The 11,502-nt window shown below is 44.0% G+C and overlaps 1 non-coding gene across 1 annotated transcript; it reads left to right on the top strand.

Moving 5' to 3' along the window:
- Window positions 1–3,631: 3,631 nt before the first annotated feature.
- Window positions 3,632–3,704, top strand: TRNAW-CCA (transfer RNA tryptophan (anticodon CCA)). The gene has a single exon. It is a non-coding gene; the product is annotated as a tRNA-Trp (tRNA).
- Window positions 3,705–11,502: the final 7,798 nt, after the last annotated feature.

Raw genomic sequence — 11,502 nt, 5'->3', positions numbered from 1 at the left:
CCCAGGAACTATTGCCCTCTCTCTTGGCGAGGATGAGATGATTGGATGATCACCGACCTAATGGACGTGAGTTTGAGCAAACTCCAGGAGATGGTGAAGGACAGGGAAACCTGGTGTGCTGCAGTCCGTGGGGTCACAAAGAGTCGAACACCGCTGAGCGGCTGAACACAACAGCACCAACTCTTGGCCACAAAGCAGTGAAAACTTACCATAGATCACGTGGAAAGAAAAAGGTGAATCCTCCCTAAACTTCCTCCGCTCAGCTGACTTACTCGTCCAGATTCCAGGAGGCTAATGGACGTCAGCAGTAGGAAAGCAAATATGTGAAAAACTGAGAAAAACATTTTAAAAATCTGCTTTGGTCTCACCCAGCTCAACCGAGTGGCTCCTTTGTACCTCCCGAAAGGAGGCTCAGGATGCAGATACCTGGACATTCTCACCACGGACCCATCCTGCCAGAAAGCTCTTTATCCGGGAACCTGACAATCACCCAGCCAGAGAAATAAGACCCACAATGAGGCAGCAGAGACGTTAAAGCCAAATGTGAAGTGGACATAAGAAAAAACAAAAATAGATTCAACACCAAAGAAACTAGTACAGATCATGGACCTCCCGCTTTGTTACGTGTGGATTTCTGTTCTATTTGCAAAGGGATCACGAGGCCCATGCCAAAGGGGTGTGGGCGGAGAACCTCAGGGTCACTGCTGACCCCCGGCAGCCCCTGAGGAGCCACAAGGAAAGGCCAGGTTTGGGGCTACCTGCTGCCCCCCCCCCCCCAACTCTTGAGGGTGCAGCTCCATCTCAGGAATCTGCCCAGGTGCTAAGATCACACATACATCCCTTGAGTTTATTCGCTAGAAGGGAAGGTCACTTTCAGTAGATGATGAGGAGTTTGGTTTATCTTGACCAAATATTTTTATGTATTGAACCCCTCAACCCAAAGCTGTTGCCCTTCCCACCCGGTTGGATGGGAAAAGATGAAGAAAAAACATCTTTACATGGTGAATAATGACCCATGTGCCATTGTGCTTTGTAGAATGTGTATCTATGTTTATTTATAGCTTTAACAGAGCATCGGAAGGTATCCAGTAAATCACCACACCCATAACAAAGACGCTGCCATCCCTGGCAAGAGTATAAGATGGTACAGTCACTGTGGAGTACACATCAGCAATTCCTCAGAAAGTTACACACAGAATTCCCATACGATCCAGCCATCCACTTTTAGGCGGTTGCCCAAAGCAGTCACCTGTCAATGAGGGCGATGGTTTTGATGGTCTGGGTGGGGAGGATCAGAGTCACTAAGGGTTTGGTGCGTTGGTCTCAGTGGGAGGAGTAGCTTCAAGCAGATACCACTTGTCCTTTCTTTTTCTTTATCTTGGCAAAATACGTGTATGTGAAATTTACCATTTTAACTCTTTAAGCATCCATTTCAGTGGCTTTAGGTACATTCTCCTTGTTTTGCCACCATCACCACCACTTGTCTCCAGAGTTTTACATCTCCCCCAGCTGACTCTTCAAACATTAACTTTCCACCCCTTTCCCTTTACCCCCTGGAACCACCATTCTGCTCTGTCTCTGTGAATCTGACTGTGCTGGGCACTTCACAGAAGCGGTCAAAGGCAGCATCCGTCCCTTTGTATCTGGCTTATTCACGGAGCATAATGTCTTTGAGGTTCATCCATGGTGCAGCCTAAGTCAGAATTTCTTTCCTTTTTTAAGCCAAATAATTTTCCATGGAATGTGTACACCTAATTTTGTTTATTCGTTCATCTGTGGATGGACTCGGGTTGTGTCCACCTTTAGGCTGCTGTGCAGACTGCTGTTATGAATGCTGATGCACAAAAACCTCTGTTTGAATATATCTCCTAAGTGAAGGAGAAAAGACCAGAAGAGCCCTGATCTTCCCTCCCTGAGTTGGTAATCCGAAGAGTGTCAGTATAAGCCAAAGTGCTGGAGTACCTGGCACAGTTACTGACGGGACAAAGCTGACTCTTTCAGCGCTCCAAGGCTCTCCTGGGTGAAGGTAGGAGATGGTCCCTCTGAACTGTGTATTCTACAGTTCTTACTATAGTTAAGAGGGAGACCTGGGTGTTGGTGTCAGTGGGTGAGGATAGGAACTCATACAGAGCAGAAAGGGGTGGAGGAAAGGCACAAAAAGTCCCATAAACCACCTGGAGCAGCAAATTGGACTGTAACCACTGTGTCCGTGACTTACTAGTCCAAGGAGTCAGGGTTGCAGGCAGGAGGGAGGGAATTTGTGTTTCTAAAAATTCTTGCCACCAAATTGTAGCCTCTTTCTTATCTTAGGGGCGGCTTCCCTTGTAGCTCAGTTGGTAAAGAATCTGCCTGCAATGCAGGAGACCCAGGTTTGATTCCTGGGATGGGAAGATCCCCTGGAGAAGGAAATGGCAACCCACTCCAGTATTCTTGCCTAGAGAATCCCAGGGACAGAGGAGCCTAGAGGGCTACAGTCCATGGGGTCGCCAAGGGTCGGACACGACTTAGCAACTAAACCACCAGCACCAACTTAAACCAGCAGTGTACAGCATTTATCACAGCTGCAAAAAAAAAAAAAAAAAGATTACATCAACCCCAGAAGCTCTAACAACATGCCAGAGGGGGAGGGGAAGGGATTTAGGGTCAAATCTTAAGGCGCTTCTTCTGAAGATAGCAGTTGTTCTGTGCTTTTAGCTGTGTGTTTATGGTCAGACTTTCCACCTGCTTCATAGATGGCAAGGCAGCAGGCAGACAAGACAGAAACCCACTCTCAATGCTTCGTGATGCAAAAAAATATGAGCCCTTGAAAAAACAAGTTTCTACACACTACTTGATAAAGCTTTCTTATCTCCTTCAACAAAAAGTTTGAAATCAAAAAGATACACAGAAAAAACGTTCTGTGAGATTTAAATGGCTGGGTAAACACTGGTTTTCTTCTGTACTGGTCAGCTTGGAATGCCATAACAAAAAAACCAAGACTGGGGGCTTAAACAACAGATGCTTATGTTCTGACAGGTCTGGAAGGCCAAGATCACGGTCCCAGCAGGGTTGGGTCCCAGGGAGGCCTCTCTTCCGGGCTTGCAGACAGCCGCCTTTTTGCTCAGTCCTCACCCAGCCCTGCCTCTGCATTCACGCTGAGGCGAGAGAGAGTCCTGCGATCTCTTCCTCTTCTTACGAGGACACCAGTGCTATCACATTATGGCTGCCTGTGACCTCCGTCAACCTTAGTTACTTCCTCAAAGGCCAAATTTCCAAATGCAGCCAAATTGGGGGTCCGGGCTTCAACATATGAACAGGGAAGGGGGGGAGGGACACAATTCAGACCATAATAATTTGCTAGCCTGTTTGCATAGAAATCTACAGTTTTCCAAGCACTCTCATGTACATCCTCATCTTTAATCCTCCGGATAAGTTTGGAGATGGACCAGATAGGTGTTACCCCCATCGAACAGAGGAGGGGCCTGAGGGTCGGGCAGTCCACGACTCGCCCAGGGACAGGAAACTGACAAGTGGCCAAGTTAGGGTTCAGATCCAGGGCTGAGAGACTTCAGGGTCTTTAGCAAAAATAAATTATTGACTGGTTCAATTAAAAGAATATATATTTAGTGCTTGCTATGCCACTTCATGGGCTTCCCTGGTGGCTCAGAGGTTAAAGCGTCTGCCTCCAGTGCAGGAGACCCGGGTTCGATCCCTGGGTCAGGAAGATCCTCTGGAGAAGGAAATGGTAACCCACTCCAGTACGCTTGCCTGGAGAATCCCATGGACAGAGGAGCCTGGTAGGCTACAGGCCACGGGGTCGCAAAGAGTCGGACACAACTGAGTGACTTCACTTTCACTTTCATGACACTTCATGGGGCAAGTCCAAAAAATGAGAGGCCCCACACAAGTTGAACGGCATCACCGACTCAATGGACATGAATTTGAGCAAAGTCCAGAAGACAGTGAAGGACAGGGAAGCCTGCAGTCCATGGGGTCACCACGAGTTGGACATGGCCTAGCAACACAGGTAAAAAGCATGTGGTCTTAGGACCCAGATACCTGCACATATGTGCACCTGTGTCCAGGATGTGTGTCCAGTCCCCTGACACTCCCCTTCATCCTTTCTGGACCTGGTTTAGGTAACCCCTTGTCCCCTGAAGCCTTGTAGCCCACGAAGAACTTTCTCTCTGGAATTCTGGTCTCCATTCACTCTTTTGAAAACAAATACCTTTCTGCCTGGAAAGTGATTTCAGCTTTCATGTATTTATGCCCTGTTTCCCCAGCTGAAGCCATTCCCACCTCTATACAAGTCCAACTGTGCCTTGCAGCAGTTCCAGATTTTTTCTTTTAAGTTTTCCCTGAATCTCAGCTATCTGCCAAGAAAGAATTATTTCACTGATAACAACCTAAATCTCAGTGACATTACAATGTCCTTCTCCCAAGGCTGAAAAAGCATGAAACAGAACACTGTGAATCTCCTGGTCCTCGAATCAAACACCCCATTCTCGATCATCCAGGGCTTGCGTGCCTGCAGGAAAAGTACTCTGAACATTCCTTGCCTTGGTTTTTGCTTTCTTCTAGCAGATTTTCCAGAATAAAGAGCTCTTGCTAGCTGGCACTTCATGGGCATGGGGAGAGGGAGAAAATGTCCCTCCCCAAAGAGTAGCGTTGTGTGGTTACAGATACCTAGAAACAGAGGACCGAAGGCTTAGTGATCCAAAGTGTGTGTCAGTCACTCAGCCATGTCCACCTCTTTGCAATCACGTGGACTGTAGCCTGCCAGGCTCCTCTGTCCATAGGATTCTACAGGAAAGAATTCTGGAGTGAGTAGCCATTCCCTTCTCCAGGGGATCTGCCCAACCCAGGGATCAAAACTGGGTGCCCTGCATTGCAAGAGGATTCCTCACCCTCTGAGCCACACCAGGGAAACCTTTAGTGATCTGACCATGTGTTAAGTTTCAAGCAAACCCTAGGCAGGGAGGTAAGCCCTGTGTGCTTGCTCTCGGTCTAGCCAACACCAGCCCTAAAGCATTGGAAAAACAGACACACAACTAGCTAATACCAGAGATGGGCATGCTCTGTAAAATCTGGATTCTGGAAGTTATTCTCTTTTGGGCTGGTAAACACATATTGAGATTTACAATATCTTGGGTTCATCAGGTTAACTAAATATTAATATAAGAGTCTTGCATGTGTGTTCACTCACTCAGTTGTGTCTAGCTCTATGTGACCCCGTGGACTATAGCCCACCAGGTTCCTCTGTCCATGAGATTCTCCAGGCAAGAACACTGGAGTGGGTTGCGACGCCCTCCTCCAGGGGATCTTCCCAACCCAGGGACTGAACCCACGTTTCCTGCATCTCCAGCAATAGCAGGTGGATTCTTTACCACTTATTTCAAGATGGTCATAATAGAGCATCAGACCCAAGGCAGGGCCCTTCTAAGCCGGGGACCAGTGCAATGACACAGATTGCACGCTCGTGAGCCTGGTTCATCTCATCTCCCTGAATTGTAAAACTCTCCTATGTAAAGTGAAGATGATAGTTCTTACTTCCTGATGTTCTCAGGAGGATGAAATGATACACACGTGTGTGATAAGCCTGACACACACTAAGAGCTCTGGGCCTGCGAGATTTTTTTCCTGGCTGCTCACCTCCTTTTGCTCTCAGAATTCATAGTGATTCCCACTCCACAGGCTCTACTGCAGGCAACCAACAAGTCCTTCGGAAAAGTCAGGGGTAGTCCCGGCTTGTCTGGTAAAATCGGTTTGAGACTAGGCCCTCATTAAATGATATGCTTCAGACACTCTCAGCAAATATAGCTGCAAAAACAGGAAAGAAAGCAAAGTTAAAGGAAGCTTTCCTTCCCGAGGAGCCAGCTTCCATGTGTCATGTTGGCCCACAGTCTACCGCTAACACTGCTGTGTCGTGCTATAAACAACATATTCTACCAGGACCCTCGTGGGCACAGAAACGAAGAGCCTGAAAAGATCAGGCAGATGCTGTGTGTCGCAAATTTGTCAACTTGGTCTTTTGCATGTTTATTCAATCCCTGTGCAACTGGGGCCATTGTGATGAAAGAATTAAAGAAAACTGTGTTCTTTTTTTCCCCTTCTCTCTCTTTTTTTTAAAAAAAGTTTATTTACATTTAAATAACCTTTACACTTTATTTTGAACACTTTGGATAACTAGAACTAATTTTTGCACATGATAAACCAAGGGTCTAAACTGCTTTTTCTTTTCCATAAAGATATCCTGCAGACTCAGCACCATTTATTAAAAATACAGTCCTCTCTCTCTACATTCAGGAATTCTATTTTTTTTTTAATTTGAGTATCATTCGAATCTTGGGTTTGATGTGCATGCCCACAATGAGATAAAATAAATGAATAATTGTAGGATATTCTTATTATATTATCACTTGTATTTTTTCAGATCAGGATTTTCAGTATGAAAGGATAGATCAATTTAATATAGAAAATGTGAGCTGAAAAATATTCATCATACTAGTCATAAATTTGAATTAGAAGTTCCAGTTATAAACTCATGATACTTTTATCTTATTTTTATCTTAAAAATGTATATATGGCCTTATATTATGTAATATATATAATACATAATATTACACTATATATCATTGCACTATATTATATAAATTTTATATATAATATGTGTAATATATATTATATTATAATATTATATATATATATATATATATATATATATATCTCCTAGCTCTATTCACTGAAGAGACCTAAAAACAATGGCACATCAGTAGCAATCAACATTATTGGTGGCTAGATCATGGTCTTGAAATGCCAGTTCTCACTAAAAGAAACCAGGGCTTCTTGGAGGAATGACCGATTCTGGCCTGAGACACAAAATGTAGAAAATGAGCTGGAAACTTTGGTCACACCAGAGAGTGAGGAAACAGACCACAAAGATCCTGTCCAAAGGACTCAGGAACCAAACTGAAGAGGCTCCCACCAGCAAAAGGCAAAGGAATTGGAGCTTCAAAAATAACTGCAATTGATTGAAACTCACCAAATACATTTTAATTCATGGGATCATGATGAGACAGACACATTTTAAAGCTAGTTGGTCATCTTCAGAGAATGACAGGGTCAAAAGGAACCAACTCATGATTTTGAAAACTAATGAATAAAAGGAAGAAAGCAAAATCGAACACTTATCCTGCCTTTCTATTATGAGCTGAACAACTGGGCAACCCAAAAGTAGGTGAGGTGAAGAGTATCTTTATTAAATTTTTGCAACTAAAAAATTTTTTTTAAATAGTAAAATTAGAAGATCATCGTTTTGCAATCCCCAATAAATTAATGCATTTAGATAACAATTGCCAATGGCTGCAATCATCACACAAATAGACAAGCCGAACATCCCGAAAAAAGAGCATCTCATAGGTGATGTTGTATGTGTCATAACGCATCTCAGAGGAGGCCTGCTGTCTCCGATTTTCTCATGATTAGAATGCAAAGTCTGATCACTTGGATAAGGTGGTGAATGCATGAGATTTTGATTTGGAAAAGCTAAAACTGGAGGACTTCTGTGATGGTCCAGTGGCTAAGACTCCCGATGCAGGGCCCTGGGTTCCATCACCGGTCAGGGAACGAGATCCCACATGCCCCAACTAAAGATCCCGTGTGCCTTAACTAAGACCCGGCACAGTCAAATAAACAAGTCTTTTTTTTTTTTTTTTTTTTTTAAGTTAAAATTGAAGAAAGAGGAGAAAGTCACCCAGAACCCCATGTAGAAAGAGGCAGAGTGCAGACAAGGAGGCGTCCAGGTTTCAGGGGCAACTTGGTGGAAGTTCTAGCCACAACACCCTGTCCTCAGCGTTGGAGCAGTTCATTCTCCCTTGGAACAGTCAGGCACTGCAATCAACATAATTCAGCCATTGTTTCCAAGGACAAAACTCTCCTGGACATTTTCTGAGCAACCTAATTGCCATTACTCGATTTCCCCCCAAGAATGCATTCTGTTGTTTGTGACTGAAAGACCCTGATGGATACAGTGTCCAAAGGGTTGACAATCGTGTGCGTGTGTATCTGAGTGTGTATATGTGCACAGGCTTAAGCTAATGAGTCTCCAAAATGCCATTAATTTCTCCAAATTTATTTTAAAAGCTTAGATTGGCTGACAAAAGGAACTATTTGCTTTGATCAGGGTTTGCCCCTGAAAGTCTTCAAGATAAACAGGAGCCTGGCTTGCATAGAACTCTGTGTATTTGAGAACTGTTGGGAGTGTATGTACAGTCTTCTTTGGTTTTATATAAACCTGCCAAGAGAGCGACAATGACAAGCCTTTCTCAGAAAATTCTTAAAGAAGCAATTAAGCCTGAAAGCACACTCCACATTCACGTTTATTCAGCACTCACGTGTCCTTTCTGAAGCACACTCTCTCATGCTTCCTAAGGTTATTTTGCAGATATATTGTGCTAAACTGTAACAGTGTTCAAAAATATTCACTGTCTCTGCCTAGGGGAGATTTCTATTTCCTTTGCCAAATCTCATCAGGCTTGGTCATGGGACCCAATTTGGCCAACTGAAGGTGAGAGGTAAAGTCATGGCCAACGTTAAGAGCCAGCAGATTCCAGAAGATAGTGAAGGACAGGGAAACCTGGTGTGCTGCAGTCCATGCGGTCACAAAGAGTCAGACACGACCTAGCAATTGAACAATAAGAGCCAATTAGGGCTCTTCCAGGTTATCTCCCCTCTGTCCTGGTGGAACCATGGAGGTTTCTCCATCAGCTTGAGTCCCAAGGAAAGAGAATTGGGATCACAGCCATAGCTGACCCACGACAGACAGGAATAAGTAAGAAGAAAAGTGCTAAGCGACTGGGATCTGGAGCCCTTTTGACCAAAATGTAGCTTCACTTGACTATTAATTCCATGTTATCGATCATAGCTACTGTTTTCTAGGGGTGTCCCTGGTGACTTCGTGGGAAAGAATCCGCCTGTAATACAGGAGACGCAGGCTTGATCCCTGGGTCAGGAAGAACCCCTGCAGGAGATAATGACAACCCACTCCAGTATTCTTGCCTGGAGAATCCCAGAGACAGAGGAGCCTGGCAGGCTACAGTCCACGGGGTCACAAAGAGCTGGACACGACTGAGGGATTAAATAAGAACAACTGTTCTCTAAACACTGTTCGCAAGCCAAGCAGTCGCATCCTTCCATCACCATGAACTAGGTACTCACCTCTTCACCTGACAGGTACAGAGACCAACCCATGGAGAGCAAGGGACTGACGCCTGCCCAAGCCAGCGCTGAGAACTGGACCTGGCCAGCTGTTTTGTTTTGTTTTTTGAAGTCTAGTTGACTTCCAGTCTTGTGTTAGTTTCAAGTGTACAACAAAGTGATTCAGTGATTCATTTATACATATATATAGATGTATACGATTCTTTCCCTTTATAGGCTATTACAAGATAGTGAATATAGTTAGCTCCCTGTGCTATACAGTAGGTCCGTGTTGGTTATTATTTTATATACAGAATTATGTATATGTTAATCCCCAAATCCTAATTAATCTCCCCCACACTTTCCCCTTTGGCAATCACCAGTCTATTCTCCGTGACTGTGAGTCTGTTTCTGTTTCATGGATAAATTCATTTGTATCATATTTAGATTCCACATGTAAGTGATATCATATGATATTTGCTTTTCTTGGCCTGGCTTACTTCACTTAGCATGATAATCTTGAAATGCATCCATGTTGCTGCCAGTGATGCCATTTTGTTCCTTTTTATGGCTGAGTAATATTCCATTTTATATATATATATACACACCATATCTTCTTTATTTATTCTTTATCCATTTATCTGTCAATGGACATTTGAATTGCTTCCATGTCTTAGCTGTTGTAAATAGGGCTGCTATGTACCTTGGGGTGCATATATCTTTTTGAATTACAGTTTGCTCTAGATACACATCCAGGAGTGTGCTTGCAGGATCATATGGTAGCTATATTTTTAGACTTTTTAAGGGCCCTCTGTAGTGGCTGCACCAATTTGCATTCCCACCAACAGTTCAGGAGCGCTCCCTTTTCTCCACCCCTTCTCCAGCATTTGTTTGTAGACTTTTTGATGATGGCCATTCTGGCTGGTGGGAGGTACTACCTCAGTGTAATTTTGATTTGCACTTCTCTAATAGTTAGCAAAGTTGAGCCTTTTTTTCATGTATCTCTTGGCCATCTGTATTTCTTCTTCAGAGAAATTGGACCAAACTGGTTTAATGCCAGAGGCTCCTGCTCTTAAAACTAAGTTCGCCAAATTGAGAAAGTCCTGACAGACACAACATTTCTGCTACCAACCCCGTGCTCACAGAAGCACTCTCTTCCCCCGCTGGGTGACACTGGCCATCCCCTTAACCTCTCTGAGCCTATTTCATCAGGTAAAAAGTTACTAGTAAAATTGGTCCTTCAGTGTCAACTGAAATAATCCACGTAAATCGCTTTAGATTCTCTGAGCTGAAACGTCCAAGCACAGGGCCTAGCCGCACAGAAGTGAGTCAGTGCCGGAGAGGCTGGGACAGTGACCTCCAGAATTTTGTGGCGGGGCACTCAAGGAAAATGGGATTTTTGAGTTACTGAAATTCTCTTTTACACAATATATAAAACACATAGACTTTTTAAAATTTATTGAAACTTCCTGATTTTTAAAAAACAAAAAGATCAACCCTGAATATTCATTGGAAAGACTGATGCTGAAGCTGAAGCTCTAATACCTCGACCACCTGATGCGAAGAGTTGACTCGTTGGAAAAGACCCTGATGCTGGGAAAGATTGAGGGCAGGAGGAGAAGGGGACGATAGAGGATGAGATGGTTGGATAACATCACCAACTCAGTGGATGTGAGTTTGAGCAAACTCTGGGAGATGGTGAAGGACAGGGAAGCCTGGCGTGCTGCAGTTCATAGGGTCAGAAAAAGTAGGACATGACATACTGAATTAACAACAACAACAATAAAATATTAAAAGATTAAGGAATTGCTAAATGGAGACTTTTCACAAGCAATCTAAAATTCAGGGACTTCCTTGGTGGTCCAGTGGGTAAGACTTTGAGCTCCCAGTGCAAGGGGCCTTGATTCGATCCCTGGTCAGGGAACTAGATCTCACATCCTACAACTAAAGCTCTCTCATGCCACAGTGAAGATGGAAGATCCCACGTGCTGCAACGAAGACCCGGCACAGCCCAATAAATAAACAAATGAATGTATTTGAAAGTTAATTTTAAAAGTAAAATAAAATTCAGAACCTTTTATAGATGGACATGGTGCAAGCTCATTTTCTCCCTGCTGTCATGAAGATGCATGGAACCCATATGTAAATATAAGAGCTCTGTACACCCACATGTACATTTGCAATGAGGACAGAGAGTGTGCCGAAGGCAGCCCAGAAGGATTGGGACAGAACTCAGTTTTGTGCTCTGGGTTGCTGAATTCCAGTTTTGGAAAGATCCTCAAGGGAAAGAAAGGAACTGATGCTTACTGTGTGTCCTCGGTATGTCAG

The sequence above is a fragment of the Dama dama genome, chromosome 7 (assembly GCF_033118175.1).
Source record: "Dama dama isolate Ldn47 chromosome 7, ASM3311817v1, whole genome shotgun sequence".
NCBI lineage: Eukaryota > Metazoa > Chordata > Mammalia > Artiodactyla > Cervidae > Dama > Dama dama.
Note: the sequence above shows the minus strand (reverse complement) of the source record. Positions and strands in the feature narration are given on the sequence as shown.